Source organism: Ochotona princeps, chromosome 17, assembly GCF_030435755.1.
Source record: "Ochotona princeps isolate mOchPri1 chromosome 17, mOchPri1.hap1, whole genome shotgun sequence".
NCBI lineage: Eukaryota > Metazoa > Chordata > Mammalia > Lagomorpha > Ochotonidae > Ochotona > Ochotona princeps.
Window position 1 is genome coordinate 49520692 of NC_080848.1, and position 7710 is coordinate 49528401.

Genomic DNA, 7710 nt, shown 5'->3' on the forward strand with positions numbered 1-7710 from the left:
GAGAGAAAAGTATCCATGTTAGTTGTATACACAGGTGTACTATTCTTTGTGAAACAATCCCAGACCAAATAACCAGGTAAAAGAGACATAACAAAACAAGGTAAGAAAGAAACCATAGCTCAACACAAGAGTCTTAAAAATAATGCTGGGCCTAGTCTGGTAGCCTAGTGGCTAAAGCCCTCGCCTTGAACGTGCCAGGATCCCACATGGGCGTCAGTTCAAATCCAAGCAGCCCCACTTCTCTTCCAGCTCCCTGCTTGTGGTCTGGGAAAGCAGTCAAGGACGGCCCAAAGCCTTGGGACCCTGTACCCGCGTGGGAGACCTGGAGGAAGTTCCTGGCTCCTGGCTTCAGATTGGCTCAACTCCGGCTGTTGCAGTCACTTGGGGAGTGAGTCATGGGACCGAAGATCTTTCTCTCTGTCTCTCCTCCTCTCTGTTTATCTGACGTTGCAATAAAAATAAATACATCTTTAAAAAAAGAGAGAGAGGGAAATAAAGAAGGAAGGAAAGAGGGTCTATAGAGGGAATTGGCTTGTGTGCTTAGGGCCGCTGGGAAGCCCCACAATGGGGCCCTTGCAGGCTAGAGGGACGACCATGCTTGCTGCAAGATTCAGCCCAAGTCCTGAGGCCACAGAACCGGGGAAGCCAGCGATGAACTCAGTCCAAGGCCAGCGGCCCGACAGCCAGCCCAGGGCAGAACGGGGCAGAGGGGAGCAGAGGGGACAGAAGGGGACTGGATGCAAGTCCTGGCTTCCAAAGGCCACAAGACTGGAGTGTGCTGAGCTCCATCCAGGACGGGAACCCAGGGAGTCCCAGCTCTCAGTAGGAGCTTCTGTATTAATTCTTTGTGTTTAATGTCCCTGGGTCCCTGCTGACAGATGGTTCCACCCACACACACCCAGTCTTCTGCTCAGACTCCTACAGGCCACACCCAGGCCGCCATGGACTCACAGTCTGCATTTGAAAGAGCCTGGGCATCCTCCGGCTCCCAAATGGCCTTCAACCCGCAGGACCACTCCAGCTCTGTGGCCACTGCCCGTCTGCCCTTCAGCTTGCCGAAGCGCACAGCAGCCCTGAGCCGGTCCCCGCAGCCTCCCTTTGTCAATCACCCTCTCTCCTCCTCTCCCTCCCTCCTCCCGCCCTCCACACTCCCTAACTCTGGACTTTCAAATAAGCTAATTTGCAGAAGAGAAAGGAGAGAAACTATTGGGGTGGTGCTCTAAACCTTTCGCAACAATATTTATTTAGGAAATCAGAAGCCGAAGTGAAGGTGTACAAGAAGGCAGAAAGTTGGAGTTAACAATAATATATAAAGGCAAAGGACGCAGTGACCCACGTGGACCGCTAGAGGGTCAGCCTGGACTTGCTGGTAACCGCTCAAATACTTGGGGACCCTGACTGCGTTTCAGCTCCTGGCTTTGGTCTGTTCCCGCCCTGACGTGTAGAAGATCTCTCTGTTTTTCCATGAAAGTGAAAATTAATTAAATTTTTTTAAAGAATTTTTTTTTAAACCATGAGTCCTCCAGACTTTTCAACAAGGCTACAAGTAGCTCCTCCCAACCTGAGTGTATACATGATAGCTTGGAAAGAAAGTGTTTGGGAGAGACAAGAAGAGGTGTGGCGGGGGGGGGGGGGGGGACCCATTAAAGAAACCTCTGTCCTTCCTAAAATCCCGGATCTGGGCTTGTCAGAGGGAGATGGCAGCTGTTTGGAAGTTTGATAAAACAGTGCAAAGGGAGTGGCCATTATTATGTTTGAGTCGGATTCCTGCAGGTACGGGCTGCGGGAAGGCAGGGGAGAAGGCTTTGGGGGCCGTGTATAGGCGAAGCGCCTCCAGCCGAGCTCCTGGGGAAGTAAGAAAAGCCCAGACAGCGAGGAACTGACTCCTCCTCCGGCTGCTGGAGGGCTCAGCTGCAGCCCAGATGCGCGGTGGGCGGCCCTTCTTCCTCGCCAACCTCACTCAGCTCCCAGCGGGAAACGTGAGTGTGCGCTGCCCCCAAGTGGGCACAGCCCGTAGCGCAACGTTAGCTAAAGACACACGTTCCCCTGATCCTGTATAAAACACCCAAGGTGAGGAGAAGCTGGGATCCAGATAGGAGATGCCGAACCAGGGACTGATGCCAAGAAAAGAGTGGTGGATGCATGGGAGAATTTAGTTCGGGGCCCCTGGATCCCATCCAGATGTTCAAGCAGCTGTTCACACGGAGTCCCCTCCAGTCAATTGCTCGCTTGATGTTTCTCATCAGAGGCATTATAGATGTGATGCTATAAACTTTTATATTTAATATGAGCTCATAACTCACAGCCCCTAACCAGATGTTCTGGGCGAGAAAGAAGTTGATGACTTATCAAGAGATTGAACCCAGGCCGCTGGCAACCGGCCAGGGTCTCCCAGCTGAGCTGCTACCAGCTCTCTTTCCCTGACGGAGGACAGAAAATGGGGGAGAGAGAAGAGAAAGCTGCGTTCTAGAAAATCTTGGCGAGTTTGGCTATCCCTCTCCTCAGAAATCAGGCACCTGTGTGTTGTCTTCAGCCAGCGACGGTCAAGTGCTTTCCATGCTCAGGGCTCTGGCTTCCCTCCCCACCCCCTGCCTGATATTTAGGAGTAGGGAGAGAATAATGCGGCCGGCGGAAGGTGATGAGTAGTTGCTGGGATTGAATGGCTGTCCCAAACGAGGGGCGGTGTATGAATGCCTTAGAAATATGAACTGATTTTTTTTCCTCCTAAGGATTCTTTTCTCTGGCCTCACCCCATCTAGAGAGGTCCAGTCTTGGGGGTGGTGAGGCAGAGAACCAAGCTTTGGGTTTCCAAATACCTAAGTCCTGAGGGTATGAAGATGACCACATGTTTGGGCGAAAGCTCCAGAAGGAGAAGAGAAATTCCTGCCCTCATCGAATCTTTTTGAAAAACACCTCCCGGTCTGGGGAGCAGGGAGAAGTGTCGGAGGGGCCGGAGCCGGGCTGCTGAGTCGGTATTCCTTGAAGTTCTGGGGAGGACGATGAAAAAGAATGAAACAAAAAAGAAACAGAAAAAAAGGAAAGGAAAAAGAACAGCAAAAGAAAAAAAAATGTTCTGGGGAGGACACAGACTCCACAGGCCTGGAGAGAGAGACGCCTGGAATGCAGGAAATGATGCAGCTGTCAGGAGGATGTGCGGGCTGCAGGTGCCTCCGTGATGGTAGGCAGACGTGTGCCCCCAGGAGTGGCCAGAAGAGAGCGGGCTTTCTCCCTCTCCTCCTGACCTCAGCTAAGACCAGGGCCTGGCACGGTAGCCTAGCAGCTAAAGTCCTCGCCTTGAACGCATCAGGATCCTATATGAGCGCCGATTCTTAATCCCAGCAGTCCCACTTCCCATCCAGCTCCCTGCTTGTGTCTGGGAAAGCAGTCGAGGACGGCCCAAAGCCTTGGGACCCTGCACCCGCGTGGGAGACCTGGAGGAAGTTCCTGGCTCCTGGCTTTGGATTGGCTTAACTCCACAGTTGCAGCCGCTTGGGGAGTGAATCATCAGATGGAAGATCTTCCTCTCTGTCTCTCCTCTGTATGTATATATCTGGCTTTCCAATAAAAATAAAACAATAAATCTTGTTTTTTAAAAAGGCTACTTTGAAGTGGGGTTTTTAAAATGAAAAAAAAAAAAATGAACCAATACCCAGACCCAGCAGTGGCTAAAATCCTTGCCTTGCACACCCAGGATCCCATATGGATGCCAGTTCATATCCTGGCTGCTTCGTTTCCCTTCCAGCTCCCTGTTTGTGGCCTGGGAAAGCAGCAGAGGACAGCCCAAAGCCGTGGGACATTGCACCCACGTAAGATCCGGAAGAAGCTCTTGGCTTTCAGCTCCGGCCATCGCGGCCATCTGGAGAGTAAACCAGCTGATAGAAGATTTCCTTCTGTCTGTAAATCTGGCTTTCCAATAAAAAGAAATAAAATCATTTTTTAAAAAATGAACAATTGTCCACCAAAAGAGAACGGCTTCATTTTATATATTGTGTTGGCTATGCCAAGGTACCCAGATATTCCAACATATTTGTATACAGGTATTTTTTTCTGACTTTTTTTTTTTAAAGATTTTATTTTACTTCGAAAGTGGAGTTACAGAGAGGGAGAGACAAAGGAAGAGAGATCTTCCACCTACTGGTTCATTCGCCAAATGGATGCAACAGAAGAGCTGAGTCAGTACAAAGCCAGGAGCCAGGAGTGTCCTAACAGAATCCCAAGGCTTTGGGCCGTCCTCGACTGCTGTCCCAGGCCACAAGCAGGGAGCTGGATGGGAAGTGGAGCAGCCGGGACACAACCCTGCGTCCATACGGGATGCCAGTGCCGACAGGTAGAGGACTAGCTTGCTGAGCCCCCACGCTGGCTCCGTTCTTCTAACGTTCATACTGGCTGAGGTGGCCCTGCACGACAGGGGTGAGTCTGATCTGACCAGAGAAAGGACACTTCCACCAGCAGATGGGCCCTGGGCGTGGGCCACATGTCCTCCCCTCCGTTCCGACCTGGCCTCGCAGGCTTGGGGCCTGCCAGCTTCTCTAACCTCAGAATCAATCCCTTAAAATAAACATCTGTCTACCAAGCATCTTCAAGAAGTTCATGGAAATGTAGATGATGTGCGGCGGGGGGATGTGCACGGACTTCAAAGATCTCTCACACAAGAATAAACTTCCTGGGTGGACGATGCCCCCTCCCCCCCAGTGGCTACAACACCTGCTGGCATGCCTGCGTCCCTCATCAGAGTGTGTGGGTTGGATTCCCAGCTCTGATTCCGGACTCCAGGTTTCTGCCCCTGCACACCCAAGGAGGCAGTGGTGACGGCCCCAGTGGTTGGATTCCTGCCACTCACATGGAGGACCCAGGTTGAGTTCCTGGCTTTAGTTTGATCTGATCGTGGCCTTGCCCTCGCGACACCCGCTCAAGTGTCTCAGCAGCCATGTCCTGTGCCTCAGCCCAAGCTCCACCACTTTTTTGGGGTTCCCCATCCAGGGAAGAGTGTGTAGACTTCCGGCTCTCACCCCCTGGCCTGGGAGACTGTTCTCCTCCTGCCTGTCTGTCAGAGACAGGCTGCCTGCTCCACAAACCCTTTCCTCCCCTAAGCTGAGGGCTTAGGAACCATAACAGCCCCAACCTCGGCTGTGCCTGCTCCCTTGAGCCCCCACTTGTAGCTCTCCTTTGGGGCTTCAAGTGGAAGAAGGAGCACCCCGAGGAGAGGACATGAGAGCAGCTGGTTCCCTTTGAAAGGCAGAAAAGCACAAATTGCCCCCATGCAAATGCTCAGAACAGGGTCTACTATAGCTGGGGAAAAGTATTCAGTCCACATGGGTGGGGAAGAAATACCACGATGCTTACTTGCCAGGCTCCTGTCAGTCAGTAATCTCCGGTGAGGTGAGGCTCTTTTTTTTTCTGATTATGTCTTTTTCTTGTCGGTATCTCTATGCTTAACTTGGTGGTGCCCAAGTTGGAAAAACAAAGTAACTGTGGCTGAGCATTCCCGGGAAGGGGATGCGCTATTTTGCCCTCTAGTGGTCATTCTGTGCATCGCACCCCACAGCTGGCCCTGTGCTGACCTTAGATGTAGAAGTTGGAGGACGCACTGAGTCAGTGCACCCTGAAAAAACAGAAGAGGGATTCGCTCCCCTTCAACTGCAGAGCCCCCTCCAGGCAGACGGAGCTACAGTTGTCTCAGCCCCTCTGCTTCGGACACGACCCTGAATGAGGGCAGGACCCATCTCATTCTCTGGTCCATGGTTACAAGTTGGGATTACGCACAGAGAACAAAGACCCCCAGACAGTCTCCTCGCTAAAGTCCAAGGGTGCTGGACGCCCTGAAAGCGGAGGGGTCCTGCGGAGAAGAGGGTGAGGGAGGAGGGTTGCAGTGGGCGAAATTGTGGCATTACACAGAAAGCATTACACAGATCATTCCAGAAATCAGCAACTTCTAGATTTTCAGCCACGTGTCTCTGTCCTGGGTGGCGTGATGCCAGCTCGTGTTGCGGCACCCCGCATGTCGAGTGTGACCCCTCCCTGCGGTGTGTCCGCCCCAAATGTACCATTCAGGTGTTGGACGCTGGGGTAGTTATTACGGCAACAAGACAGTAGTACAGAGCTTGTGTTCATAACAGGACCCTAACATGCAAGAGCAGTGATGTGAGGTTTTCATAGAACATTGTTCCTAATTGTCCTGCCTGATTCTTAGCTATTCGGTTAATACATCATGGTGCCTCATTTTACTAACTTGATGGTGAGTGTGTATAAATAGAACAAGACTGGCCGTATACAAAGCCTGGGACTTCCTGAGGTTCTATACAGAGTCTGGGGTTCATGGAATGTAACCCCCATAAATAAGGGGATTCCGGTATTAGCAGATGGGGTCTTTTTAAGATTTATTTTATTTTCATTTTTTATTGGAAAGGCAGATATACAGAGAGGAGGAGAGACAGAGAGGAAGATGTTCCATCCACAGGTTCACTCTCCAAGTGTCCACAATGATTGAAGCTGAGTTGATCCGAAGTCAGGAGCCAGGAGCCTCCTCCGAGTTTCCCATGTAGGGGCAAGTCTGGCCCATGCTCGACTGCTTTCCCAGGCTACAAGTAGGGTGCTGGATGGGAAGTGGAGCAGCTGGGATACCAACTGGAGCCCATATGGGATCCTGACAGATGCAAGGCAAGGATTTAGCTAGGCTATCGCGCTGGGTCCAGGAACGCTCCTATTAAAATGAGAGCCTTCGCATGGGCTCTAACCTAAGCCAGCTAGTCTCCCTGTAAGAGGAGATGAGGACACATACACAGAGACCCCCAGGATGTCTGTACACAGACAGGAGAGCACAGAAGGACTAGACGAGGAGGTGGCCATCTGTGGGCCTAGAGCAGAGGCCTCCAGGGTGGTGCAGTGGGTTAAGCCACTGGCTGCAGCTCCAGCATCCCTTGTAATTGCAAGCTCAGGTCCTGGTCATTCCACTTCAGATCCAGCTTCCTGTCAATGCACCTGGCAGAAGGTAGCAGGTGATGACCCAAGTGCTTGGATCTCTGCCATCCGTGTGGGAGACCCAGATGGAACTGTGGGCTCCTATCTTCAGGCTGGCTCAGCCCCCACCGGTGTAGCCATCCGAGGAGCGAACCAGAAGATGAAAGATCTCTCTCTGCAGCTCTGCCGCCCTCTCTCTATAACTCAGCTTTTAAAAGACACAAATAAATCTTTAACAAGAACAAAGAAGAAATAAGGAGAAGGATGAGGAGAAGATGGACAGGGAGAAGAGGAAGAAAGAGGGGTCCAGCGCAGTAGCCTAGTGGCTAAAGTCCTACCTTGCATGTGCCAGGATCCCATATGGGCACCACTTCGTATCCAGGCAGCCCCGCTTCCCATCCAGCTCCCTGCTTGTGGCCTGGGAAAGCAGTCAAGGATGGCCCAAAGCCTTTGGGCCCTGCACCCATGTGGGAGACCTGGAAGAAGCTCCTGGCTCCTGGCTTCGGGTCAGCTTAGCTCTGGTCATTGTGGTCATTTGGGGAATGAATCAGCAGACGAAAGGTCTTCCTCTCTCTAAATCTGCCTTTCCAATAAAAATAAAATAAATCTTAAAAAAAAAAAAAAGAAATCCTACAAAGTTTCAGTTTGAAGCTCTTCCTGAATAAGAAGTCCCAGCAAAAAGATAGGAGTGGAAACAGCGATTTTATCCTAGCAGTGTGCAAAAGATGAGAGAGAGAGAGAGAGAGAGAGAGA